Raw genomic sequence first — 12,934 nt, 5'->3', positions numbered from 1 at the left:
ATGTGAGGGGTGGCCTCAGTGTCACCCCATCAGCGGCCTAGCTGCCTGAAAAGACAAAGTAGTCCTGGCAGCAATCTTGGGGCAGCCCCGCAGTGCCTTGCGCAAGTCCTCCACAGCCCCACTGCACCTGGGCCTCCAGCCTTTCCCACTCTCCTAACCCTAACCCTAACCCTAAGGCTAAGGCTAATGTGAGGGGTGGCCTCAGTGTCACCCCATCAGCGGCCTAGCTGCCTGAAAAGACAAAGTAGTCCTGGCAGCAATCTTGGGGCAGCCCCGCAGTGCCTTGCGCAAGTCCTCCACAGCCCCACTGCACCTGGGCCTCCAGCCTTTCCCACTCTCCTAACCCTAACCCTAACCCTAACCCTAAGGCTAAGGCTAATGGGAGGGGTGGCCCCAGTGTCACCCCATCAGCGGCCTAGCTGCCTGAAAAGACAAAGTAGTCCTGGCAGCAATCTTGGGGCAGCCCCGCAGTGCCTTGCGCAAGTCCTCCACAGCCCCACTGCACCTGCGCCTCCAGCCTTTCCCACTCTCCTAACCCTAACCCTAACCCTAAGGCTAAGGCTAAGGCTAATGGGAGGGGTGGCCCCAGTGTCACCCCATCAGCGGCCTAGCTGCCTGAAAAGACAAAGTAGTCCTGGCAGCAATCTTGGGGCAGCCCCGCAGTGCCTTGCGCAAGTCCTCCACAGCCCCACTGCACCTGCGCCTCCAGCCTTTCCCACTCTCCTAACCCTAACCCTAACCCTAACCCTAAGGCTAAGGCTAAGGCTAATGTGAGGGGTGGCCCCAGTGTCACCCCATCAGCGGCCTAGCTGCCTGAAAAGACAAAGTAGTCCTGGCAGCAATCTTGGGGCAGCCCCGCAGTACCTTGCGCAAGTCCTCCACAGCCCCACTGCACCTGCGCCTCCAGCCTTTCCCACTCTCCTAACCCTAACCCTAACCCTAACCCTAACCCTAACCCTAACCCTAAGGCTAAGGCTAATGTGAGGGGTGGCCCCAGTGTCACCCCATCAGCGGCCTAGCTGCCTGAAAAGACAAAGTAGTCCTGGCAGCAATCTTGGGGCAGCCCCGCAGTGCCTTGCGCAAGTCCTCCACAGCCCCACTGCACCTGGGCCTCCAGCTTTTCCCACTCTCCTAACCCTAACCCTAAGGCTAAGGCTAAGGCTAAGGCTAATGGGAGGGGTGGCCCCAGGGTCACCCCATCAGTGGCCTAGCTGCCTGAAAAGACAAAGTAGTCCTGGCAGCAATCTTGGGGCAGCCCCGCAGTGCCTTGCGCAAGTCCTCCACAGCCCCACTGCACCTGCGCCTCCAGCCTTTCCCACTCTCCTAACCCTAACCCTAACCCTAACCCTAAGGCTAAGGCTAATGTGAGGGGTGGCCCCAGTGTCACCCCATCAGCGGCCTAGCTGCCTGAAAAGACAAAGTAGTCCTGGCAGCAATCTTGGGGCAGCCCCGCAGTGCCTTGCGCAAGTCCTCCACAGCCCCACTGCACCTGCGCCTCCAGCCTTTCCCACTCTCCTAACCCTAACCCTAACCCTAACCCTAAGGCTAAGGCTAATGTGAGGGGTGGCCTCAGTGTCACCCCATCAGCGGCCTAGCTGCCTGAAAAGACAAAGTAGTCCTGGCAGCAATCTTGGGGCAGCCCCGCAGTGCCTTGCGCAAGTCCTCCACAGCCCCACTGCACCTGGGCCTCCAGCCTTTCCCACTCTCCTAACCCTAACCCTAACCCTAACCCTAAGGCTAAGGCTAAGGCTAAGGCTAATGTGAGGGGTGGCCTCAGTGTCACCCCATCAGCGGCCTAGCTGCCTGAAAAGACAAAGTAGTCCTGGCAGCAATCTTGGGGCAGCCCCGCAGTGCCTTGCGCAAGTCCTCCACAGCCCCACTGCACCTGCGCCTCCAGCCTTTCCCACTCTCCTAACCCTAACCCTAACCCTAACCCTAAGGCTAAGGCTAATGTGAGGGGTGGCCTCAGTGTCACCCCATCAGCGGCCTAGCTGCCTGAAAAGACAAAGTAGTCCTGGCAGCAATCTTGGGGCAGCCCCGCAGTGCCTTGCGCAAGTCCTCCACAGCCCCACTGCACCTGGGCCTCCAGCCTTTCCCACTCTCCTAACCCTAACCCTAACCCTAAGGCTAAGGCTAAGGCTAATGTGAGGGGTGGCCCCAGTGTCACCCCATCAGCGGCCTAGCTGCCTGAAAAGACAAAGTAGTCCTGGCAGCAATCTTGGGGCAGCCCCGCAGTGCCTTGCGCAAGTCCTCCACAGCCCCACTGCACCTGCGCCTCCAGCCTTTCCCACTCTCCTAACCCTAACCCTAACCCTAACCCTAACCCTAACCCTAAGGCTAATGTGAGGGGTGGCCCCAGTGTCACCCCATCAGCGGCCTAGCTGCCTGAAAAGACAAAGTAGTCCTGGCAGCAATCTTGGGGCAGCCCCGCAGTGCCTTGCGCAAGTCCTCCACAGCCCCACTGCACCTGCGCCTCCAGCCTTTCCCACTCTCCTAACCCTAACCCTAACCCTAAGGCTAAGGCTAAGGCTAATGTGAGGGGTGGCCCCAGTGTCACCCCATCAGCGGCCTAGCTGCCTGAAAAGACAAAGTAGTCCTGGCAGCAATCTTGGGGCAGCCCCGCAGTGCCTTGCGCAAGTCCTCCACAGCCCCACTGCACCTGCGCCTCCAGCCTTTCCCACTCTCCTAACCCTAACCCTAACCCTAACCCTAACCCTAAGGCTAAGGCTAAGGCTAATGTGAGGGGTGGCCCCAGTGTCACCCCATCAGCGGCCTAGCTGCCTGAAAAGACAAAGTAGTCCTGGCAGCAATCTTGGGGCAGCCCCGCAGTGCCTTGAGCAAGTCCTCCACAGCCCCACTGCACCTGGGCCTCCAGCCTTTCCCACTCTCCTAACCCTAACCCTAACCCTAACCCTAACCCTAACCCTAAGGCTAAGGCTAAGGCTAATGTGAGGGGTGGCCCCAGTGTCACCCCATCAGCGGCCTAGCTGCCTGAAAAGACAAAGTAGTCCTGGCAGCAATCTTGGGGCAGCCCCGCAGTGCCTTGCGCAAGTCCTCCACAGCCCCACTGCACCTGGGCCTCCGGCCTTTCCCACTCTCCTAACCCTAACCCTAACCCTAAGGCTAAGGCTAAGGCTAATGTGAGGGGTGGCCCCAGTGTCACCCCATCAGCGGCCTAGCTGCCTGAAAAGACAAAGTAGTCCTGGCAGCAATCTTGGGGCAGCCCCGCAGTGCCTTGCGCAAGTCCTCCACAGCCCCACTGCACCTGGGCCTCCAGCCTTTCCCACTCTCCTAACCCTAACCCTAACCCTAAGGCTAAGGCTAAGGCTAATGTGAGGGGTGGCCTCAGTGTCACCCCATCAGCGGCCTAGCTGCCTGAAAAGACAAAGTAGTCCTGGCAGCAATCTTGGGGCAGCCCCGCAGTGCCTTGCGCAAGTCCTCCACAGCCCCACTGCACCTGCGCCTCCAGCCTTTCCCACTCTCCTAACCCTAACCCTAACCCTAACCCTAACCCTAACCCTAAGGCTAATGTGAGGGGTGGCCCCAGTGTCACCCCATCAGCGGCCTAGCTGCCTGAAAAGACAAAGTAGTCCTGGCAGCAATCTTGGGGCAGCCCCGCAGTGCCTTGCGCAAGTCCTCCACAGCCCCACTGCACCTGCGCCTCCAGCCTTTCCCACTCTCCTAACCCTAACCCTAACCCTAACCCTAACCCTAACCCTAAGGCTAATGGGAGGGGTGGCCCCAGTGTCACCCCATCAGCGGCCTAGCTGCCTGAAAAGACAAAGTAGTCCTGGCAGCAATCTTGGGGCAGCCCCGCAGTGCCTTGCGCAAGTCCTCCACAGTCCCACTGTACTTGAGCCTCCAGCCTTTCCCACTCTCCTAACCCTAACCCTAACCCTAACCCTAACCCTAACCCTAAGGCTAAGGCTAATGTGAGGGGTGGCCCCAGTGTCACCCCATCAGCGGCCTAGCTGCCTGAAAAGACAAAGTAGTCCTGGCAGCAATCTTGGGGCAGCCCCGCAGTGCCTTGAGCAAGTCCTCCACAGCCCCACTGCACCTGCGCCTCCAGCCTTTCCCACTCTCCTAACCCTAACCCTAACCCTAACCCTAACCCTAACCCTAAGGCTAAGGCTAAGGCTAATGTGAGGGGTGGCCCCAGTGTCACCCCATCAGCGGCCTAGCTGCCTGAAAAGACAAAGTAGTCCTGGCAGCAATCTTGGGGCAGCCCCGCAGTGCCTTGCGCAAGTCCTCCACAGCACCACTGCACCTGGGCCTCCGGCCTTTCCCACTCTCCTAACCCTAACCCTAACCCTAAGGCTAAGGCTAAGGCTAATGTGAGGGGTGGCCCCAGTGTCACCCCATCAGCGGCCTAGCTGCCTGAAAAGACAAAGTAGTCCTGGCAGCAATCTTGGGGCAGCCCCGCAGTGCCTTGCGCAAGTCCTCCACAGCCCCACTGCACCTGCGCCTCCAGCCTTTCCCACTCTCCTAACCCTAACCCTAACCCTAAGGCTAACCCTAAGGCTAATGTGAGGGGTGGCCTCAGTGTCACCCCATCAGCGGCCTAGCTGCCTGAAAAGACAAAGTAGTCCTGGCAGCAATCTTGGGGCAGCCCCGCAGTGCCTTGCGCAAGTCCTCCACAGCCCCACTGCACCTGGGCCTCCAGCCTTTCCCACTCTCCTAACCCTAACCCTAACCCTAACCCTAAGGCTAAGGCTAAGGCTAATGGGAGGGGTGGCCCCAGGGTCACCCCATCAGCGGCCTAGCTGCCTGAAAAGACAAAGTAGTCCTGGCAGCAATCTTGGGGCAGCCCCGCAGTGCCTTGCGCAAGTCCTCCACAGCCCCACTGCACCTGGGCCTCCAGCCTTTCCCACTCTCCTAACCCTAACCCTAACCCTAAGGCTAAGGCTAAGGCTAATGTGAGGGGTGGCCCCAGTGTCACCCCATCAGCGGCCTAGCTGCCTGAAAAGACAAAGTAGTCCTGGCAGCAATCTTGGGGCAGCCCCGCAGTGCCTTGAGCAAGTCCTCCACAGCCCCACTGCACCTGCGCCTCCAGCCTTTCCCACTCTCCTAACCCTAACCCTAACCCTAACCCTAAGGCTAAGGCTAAGGCTAATGTGAGGGGTGGCCCCAGTGTCACCCCATCAGCGGCCTAGCTGCCTGAAAAGACAAAGTAGTCCTGGCAGCAATCTTGGGGCAGCCCCGCAGTGCCTTGCGCAAGTCCTCCACAGCCCCACTGTACTTGGGCCTCCAGCCTTTCCCACTCTCCTAACCCTAACCCTAACCCTAACCCTAACCCTAAGGCTAAGGCTAAGGCTAATGTGAGGGGTGGCCTCAGTGTCACCCCATCAGCGGCCTAGCTGCCTGAAAAGACAAAGTAGTCCTGGCAGCAATCTTGGGGCAGCCCCGCAGTGCCTTGCGCAAGTCCTCCACAGCCCCACTGCACCTGCGCCTCCAGCCTTTCCCACTCTCCTAACCCTAACCCTAACCCTAACCCTAAGGCTAAGGCTAATGTGAGGGGTGGCCCCAGTGTCACCCCATCAGCGGCCTAGCTGCCTGAAAAGACAAAGTAGTCCTGGCAGCAATCTTGGGGCAGCCCCGCAGTGCCTTGCGCAAGTCCTCCACAGCCCCACTGCACCTGGGCCTCCAGCCTTTCCCACTCTCCTAACCCTAACCCTAAGGCTAAGGCTAAGGCTAAGGCTAATGAGAGGGGTGGCCCCAGTGTCACCCCATCAGCGGCCTAGCTGCCTGAAAAGACAAAGTAGTCCTGGCAGCAATCTTGGGGCAGCCCCGCAGTGCCTTGCGCAAGTCCTCCACAGCCCCACTGCACCTGCGCCTCCAGCCTTTCCCACTCTCCTAACCCTAACCCTAACCCTAACCCTAAGGCTAAGGCTAAGGCTAATGTGAGGGGTGGCCCCAGTGTCACCCCATCAGCGGCCTAGCTGCCTGAAAAGACAAAGTAGTCCTGGCAGCAATCTTGGGGCAGCCCCGCAGTGCCTTGCGCAAGTCCTCCACAGCCCCACTGCACCTGGGCCTCCAGCTTTTCCCACTCTCCTAACCCTAACCCTAACCCTAACCCTAACCCTAAGGCTAATGTGAGGGGTGGCCCCAGGGTCACCCCATCAGTGGCCTAGCTGCCTGAAAGGACAAAGTAGTCCTGGCAGCAATCTTGGGGCAGCCCCGCAGTGCCTTGCGCAAGTCCTCCACAGCCCCACTGCACCTGGGCCTCCAGCCTTTCCCACTCTCCTAACCCTAACCCTAACCCTAACCCTAAGGCTAAGGCTAATGTGAGGGGTGGCCCCAGTGTCACCCCATCAGCGGCCTAGCTGCCTGAAAAGACAAAGTAGTCCTGGCAGCAATCTTGGGGCAGCCCCGCAGTGCCTTGCGCAAGTCCTCCACAGCCCCACTGCACCTGCGCCTCCAGCCTTTCCCACTCTCCTAACCCTAACCCTAACCCTAACCCTAAGGCTAAGGCTAATGTGAGGGGTGGCCTCAGTGTCACCCCATCAGCGGCCTAGCTGCCTGAAAAGACAAAGTAGTCCTGGCAGCAATCTTGGGGAAGCCCCGCAGTGCCTTGCGCAAGTCCTCCACAGCCCCACTGCACCTGGGCCTCCAGCCTTTCCCACTCTCCTAACCCTAACCCTAACCCTAACCCTAACCCTAAGGCTAAGGCTAAGGCTAATGTGAGGGGTGGCCCCAGTGTCACCCCATCAGCGGCCTAGCTGCCTGAAAAGACAAAGTAGTCCTGGCAGCAATCTTGGGGCAGCCCCGCAGTGCCTTGCGCAAGTCCTCCACAGCCCCACTGCACCTGCGCCTCCAGCCTTTCCCACTCTCCTAACCCTAACCCTAACCCTAACCCTAACCCTAACCCTAACCCTAACCCTAAGGCTAAGGCTAATGTGAGGGGTGGCCCCAGTGTCACCCCATCAGCGGCCTAGCTGCCTGAAAAGACAAAGTAGTCCTGGCAGCAATCTTGGGGCAGCCCCGCAGTGCCTTGCGCAAGTCCTCCACAGCCCCACTGCACCTGCGCCTCCAGCCTTTCCCACTCTCCTAACCCTAACCCTAACCCTAACCCTAACCCTAACCCTAAGGCTAAGGCTAATGTGAGGGGTGGCCCCAGTGTCACCCCATCAGCGGCCTAGCTGCCTGAAAAGACAAAGTAGTCCTGGCAGCAATCTTGGGGCAGCCCCGCAGTGCCTTGAGCAAGTCCTCCACAGCCCCACTGCACCTGCGCCTCCAGCCTTTCCCACTCTCCTAACCCTAACCCTAACCCTAACCCTAACCCTAAGGCTAAGGCTAAGGCTAATGTGAGGGGTGGCCCCAGTGTCACCCCATCAGCGGCCTAGCTGCCTGAAAAGACAAAGTAGTCCTGGCAGCAATCTTGGGGCAGCCCCGCAGTGCCTTGCGCAAGTCCTCCACAGCCCCACTGCACCTGCGCCTCCAGCCTTTCCCACTCTCCTAACCCTAACCCTAACCCTAACCCTAACCCTATCCCTAAGGCTAAGGCTAAGGCTAATGTGAGGGGTGGCCCCAGGGTCACCCCATCAGCAGCCTAGCTGCCTGAAAAGACAAAGTAGTCCTGGCAGCAATCTTGGGGCAGCCCCGCAGTGCCTTGCGCAAGTCCTCCACAGCCCCACTGCACCTGGGCCTCCAGCCTTTCCCACTCTCCTAACCCTAACTCTAAGGCTAAGGCTAAGGCTAAGGCTAATGGGAGGGGTGGCCCCAGGGTCACCCCATCAGTGGCCTAGCTGCCTGAAAAGACAAAGTAGTCCTGGCAGCAATCTTGGGGCAGCCCCGCAGTGCCTTGCGCAAGTCCTCCACAGCCCCACTGCACCTGCGCCTCCAGCCTTTCCCACTCTCCTAACCCTAACCCTAACCCTAAGGCTAAGGCTAAGGCTAATGGGAGGGGTGGCCCCAGTGTCACCCCATCAGCGGCCTAGCTGCCTGAAAAGACAAAGTAGTCCTGGCAGCAATCTTGGGGCAGCCCCGCAGTGCCTTGCGCAAGTCCTCCACAGCCCCACTGCACCTGGGCCTCCAGCCTTTCCCACTCTCCTAAACCTAACCCTAACCCTAACCCTAACCCTAAGGCTAAGGCTAAGGCTAATGTGAGGGGTGGCCTCAGTGTCACCCCATCAGCGGCCTAGCTGCCTGAAAAGACAAAGTAGTCCTGGCAGCAATCTTGGGGCAGCCCCGCAGTGCCTTGCGCAAGTCCTCCACAGCCCCACTGCACCTGCGCCTCCAGCCTTTCCCACTCTCCTAACCCTAACCCTAACCCTAACCCTAACCCTAAGGCTAAGGCTAATGTGAGGGGTGGCCTCAGTGTCACCCCATCAGCGGCCTAGCTGCCTGAAAAGACAAAGTAGTCCTGGCAGCAATCTTGGGGCAGCCCCGCAGTGCCTTGCGCAAGTCCTCCACAGCCCCACTGCACCTGGGCCTCCAGCCTTTCCCACTCTCCTAACCCTAACCCTAACCCTAACCCTAAGGCTAAGGCTAAGGCTAATGTGAGGGGTGGCCCCAGTGTCACCCCATCAGCGGCCTAGCTGCCTGAAAAGACAAAGTAGTCCTGGCAGCAATCTTGGGGCAGCCCCGCAGTGCCTTGCGCAAGTCCTCCACAGCCCCACTGCACCTGCGCCTCCAGCCTTTCCCACTCTCCTAACCCTAACCCTAACCCTAAGGCTAAGGCTAAGGCTAATGTGAGGGGTGGCCCCAGTGTCACCCCATCAGCGGCCTAGCTGCCTGAAAAGACAAAGTAGTCCTGGCAGCAATCTTGGGGCAGCCCCGCAGTGCCTTGCGCAAGTCCTCCACAGCCCCACTGCACCTGCGCCTCCAGCCTTTCCCACTCTCCTAACCCTAACCCTAACCCTAACCCTAACCCTAAGGCTAAGGCTAATGTGAGGGGTGGCCCCAGTGTCACCCCATCAGCGGCCTAGCTGCCTGAAAAGACAAAGTAGTCCTGGCAGCAATCTTGGGGCAGCCCCGCAGTGCCTTGCGCAAGTCCTCCACAGCCCCACTGCACCTGGGCCTCCAGCCTTTCCCACTCTCCTAACCCTAACCCTAACCCTAACCCTAAGGCTAAGGCTAATGTGAGGGGTGGCCCCAGTGTCACCCCATCAGCGGCCTAGCTGCCTGAAAAGACAAAGTAGTCCTGGCAGCAATCTTGGGGCAGCCCCGCAGTGCCTTGCGCAAGTCCTCCACAGCCCCACTGCACCTGCGCCTCCAGCCTTTCCCACTCTCCTAACCCTAACCCTAACCCTAACCCTAACCCTAAGGCTAAGGCTAATGTGAGGGGTGGCCCCAGTGTCACCCCATCAGCGGCCTAGCTGCCTGAAAAGACAAAGTAGTCCTGGCAGCAATCTTGGGGCAGCCCCGCAGTGCCTTGCGCAAGTCCTCCACAGCCCCACTGTACTTGGGCCTCCAGCCTTTCCCACTCTCCTAACCCTAACCCTAACCCTAACCCTAACCCTAACCCTAAGGCTAAGGCTAATGTGAGGGGTGGCCCCAGTGTCACCCCATCAGCGGCCTAGCTGCCTGAAAAGACAAAGTAGTCCTGGCAGCAATCTTGGGGCAGCCCCGCAGTGCCTTGAGCAAGTCCTCCACAGCCCCACTGCACCTGCGCCTCCAGCCTTTCCCACTCTCCTAACCCTAACCCTAACCCTAACCCTAACCCTAAGGCTAAGGCTAAGGCTAATGTGAGGGGTGGCCCCAGTGTCACCCCATCAGCGGCCTAGCTGCCTGAAAAGACAAAGTAGTCCTGGCAGCAATCTTGGGGCAGCCCCGCAGTGCCTTGCGCAAGTCCTCCACAGCCCCACTGCACCTGCGCCTCCAGCCTTTCCCACTCTCCTAACCCTAACCCTAACCCTAACCCTAACCCTATCCCTAAGGCTAAGGCTAAGGCTAATGTGAGGGGTGGCCCCAGGGTCACCCCATCAGCAGCCTAGCTGCCTGAAAAGACAAAGTAGTCCTGGCAGCAATCTTGGGGCAGCCCCGCAGTGCCTTGCGCAAGTCCTCCACAGCCCCACTGCACCTGGGCCTCCAGCCTTTCCCACTCTCCTAACCCTAACTCTAAGGCTAAGGCTAAGGCTAAGGCTAATGGGAGGGGTGGCCCCAGGGTCACCCCATCAGTGGCCTAGCTGCCTGAAAAGACAAAGTAGTCCTGGCAGCAATCTTGGGGCAGCCCCGCAGTGCCTTGCGCAAGTCCTCCACAGCCCCACTGCACCTGCGCCTCCAGCCTTTCCCACTCTCCTAACCCTAACCCTAACCCTAAGGCTAAGGCTAAGGCTAATGGGAGGGGTGGCCCCAGTGTCACCCCATCAGCGGCCTAGCTGCCTGAAAAGACAAAGTAGTCCTGGCAGCAATCTTGGGGCAGCCCCGCAGTGCCTTGCGCAAGTCCTCCACAGCCCCACTGCACCTGGGCCTCCAGCCTTTCCCACTCTCCTAAACCTAACCCTAACCCTAACCCTAACCCTAAGGCTAAGGCTAAGGCTAATGTGAGGGGTGGCCTCAGTGTCACCCCATCAGCGGCCTAGCTGCCTGAAAAGACAAAGTAGTCCTGGCAGCAATCTTGGGGCAGCCCCGCAGTGCCTTGCGCAAGTCCTCCACAGCCCCACTGCACCTGCGCCTCCAGCCTTTCCCACTCTCCTAACCCTAACCCTAACCCTAACCCTAACCCTAAGGCTAAGGCTAATGTGAGGGGTGGCCTCAGTGTCACCCCATCAGCGGCCTAGCTGCCTGAAAAGACAAAGTAGTCCTGGCAGCAATCTTGGGGCAGCCCCGCAGTGCCTTGCGCAAGTCCTCCACAGCCCCACTGCACCTGGGCCTCCAGCCTTTCCCACTCTCCTAACCCTAACCCTAACCCTAACCCTAAGGCTAAGGCTAAGGCTAATGTGAGGGGTGGCCCCAGTGTCACCCCATCAGCGGCCTAGCTGCCTGAAAAGACAAAGTAGTCCTGGCAGCAATCTTGGGGCAGCCCCGCAGTGCCTTGCGCAAGTCCTCCACAGCCCCACTGCACCTGCGCCTCCAGCCTTTCCCACTCTCCTAACCCTAACCCTAACCCTAAGGCTAAGGCTAAGGCTAATGTGAGGGGTGGCCCCAGTGTCACCCCATCAGCGGCCTAGCTGCCTGAAAAGACAAAGTAGTCCTGGCAGCAATCTTGGGGCAGCCCCGCAGTGCCTTGCGCAAGTCCTCCACAGCCCCACTGCACCTGCGCCTCCAGCCTTTCCCACTCTCCTAACCCTAACCCTAACCCTAACCCTAACCCTAAGGCTAAGGCTAATGTGAGGGGTGGCCCCAGTGTCACCCCATCAGCGGCCTAGCTGCCTGAAAAGACAAAGTAGTCCTGGCAGCAATCTTGGGGCAGCCCCGCAGTGCCTTGCGCAAGTCCTCCACAGCCCCACTGCACCTGGGCCTCCAGCCTTTCCCACTCTCCTAACCCTAACCCTAACCCTAACCCTAAGGCTAAGGCTAATGTGAGGGGTGGCCCCAGTGTCACCCCATCAGCGGCCTAGCTGCCTGAAAAGACAAAGTAGTCCTGGCAGCAATCTTGGGGCAGCCCCGCAGTGCCTTGCGCAAGTCCTCCACAGCCCCACTGCACCTGCGCCTCCAGCCTTTCCCACTCTCCTAACCCTAACCCTAACCCTAACCCTAACCCTAAGGCTAAGGCTAATGTGAGGGGTGGCCCCAGTGTCACCCCATCAGCGGCCTAGCTGCCTGAAAAGACAAAGTAGTCCTGGCAGCAATCTTGGGGCAGCCCCGCAGTGCCTTGCGCAAGTCCTCCACAGCCCCACTGTACTTGGGCCTCCAGCCTTTCCCACTCTCCTAACCCTAACCCTAACCCTAACCCTAACCCTAAGGCTAAGGCTAAGGCTAATGTGAGGGGTGGCCTCAGTGTCACCCCATCAGCGGCCTAGCTGCCTGAAAAGACAAAGTAGTCCTGGCAGCAATCTTGGGGCAGCCCCGCAGTGCCTTGCGCAAGTCCTCCACAGCCCCACTGCACCTGGGCCTCCAGCCTTTCCCACTCTCCTAACCCTAACCCTAACCCTAACCCTAACCCTAACCCTAACCCTAAGGCTAAGGCTAAGGCTAATGTGAGGGGTGGCCCCAGTGTCACCCCATCAGCGGCCTAGCTGCCTGAAAAGACAAAGTAGTCCTGGCAGCAATCTTGGGGCAGCCCCGCAGTGCCTTGCGCAAGTCCTCCACAGCCCCACTGCACCTGCGCCTCCGGCCTTTCCCACTCTCCTAACCCTAACCCTAACCCTAACCCTAAGGCTAAGGCTAATGTGAGGGGTGGCCCCAGTGTCACCCCATCAGCGGCCTAGCTGCCTGAAAAGACAAAGTAGTCCTGGCAGCAATCTTGGGGCAGCCCCGCAGTGCCTTGCGCAAGTCCTCCACAGCCCCACTGCACCTGGGCCTCCAGCCTTTCCCACTCTCCTAACCCTAACCCTAACCCTAACCCTAAGGCTAAGGCTAATGTGAGGGGTGGCCTCAGTGTCACCCCATCAGCGGCCTAGCTGCCTGAAAAGACAAAGTAGTCCTGGCAGCAATCTTGGGGCAGCCCCGCAGTGCCTTGCGCAAGTCCTCCACAGCCCCACTGCACCTGCGCCTCCAGCCTTTCCCACTCTCCTAACCCTAACCCTAACCCTAACCCTAACCCTAAGGCTAATGTGAGGGGTGGCCCCAGTGTCACCCCATCAGCGGCCTAGCTGCCTGAAAAGACAAAGTAGTCCTGGCAGCAATCTTGGGGCAGCCCCGCAGTGCCTTGCGCAAGTCCTCCACAGCCCCACTGCACCTGGGCCTCCAGCCTTTCCCACTCTCCTAACCCTAACCCTAACCCTAACCCTAACCCTAAGGCTAAGGCTAAGGCTAATGTGAGGGGTGGCCCCAGTGTCACCCCATCAGCGGCCTAGCTGCCTGAAAAGACAAAGTAGTCCTGGCAGCAATC

The sequence above is a fragment of the Struthio camelus genome, chromosome 7, assembly GCF_040807025.1.
Source record: "Struthio camelus isolate bStrCam1 chromosome 7, bStrCam1.hap1, whole genome shotgun sequence".
Taxonomy (NCBI): domain Eukaryota; kingdom Metazoa; phylum Chordata; class Aves; order Struthioniformes; family Struthionidae; genus Struthio; species Struthio camelus.
This window is presented reverse-complemented; position numbering follows the sequence as displayed.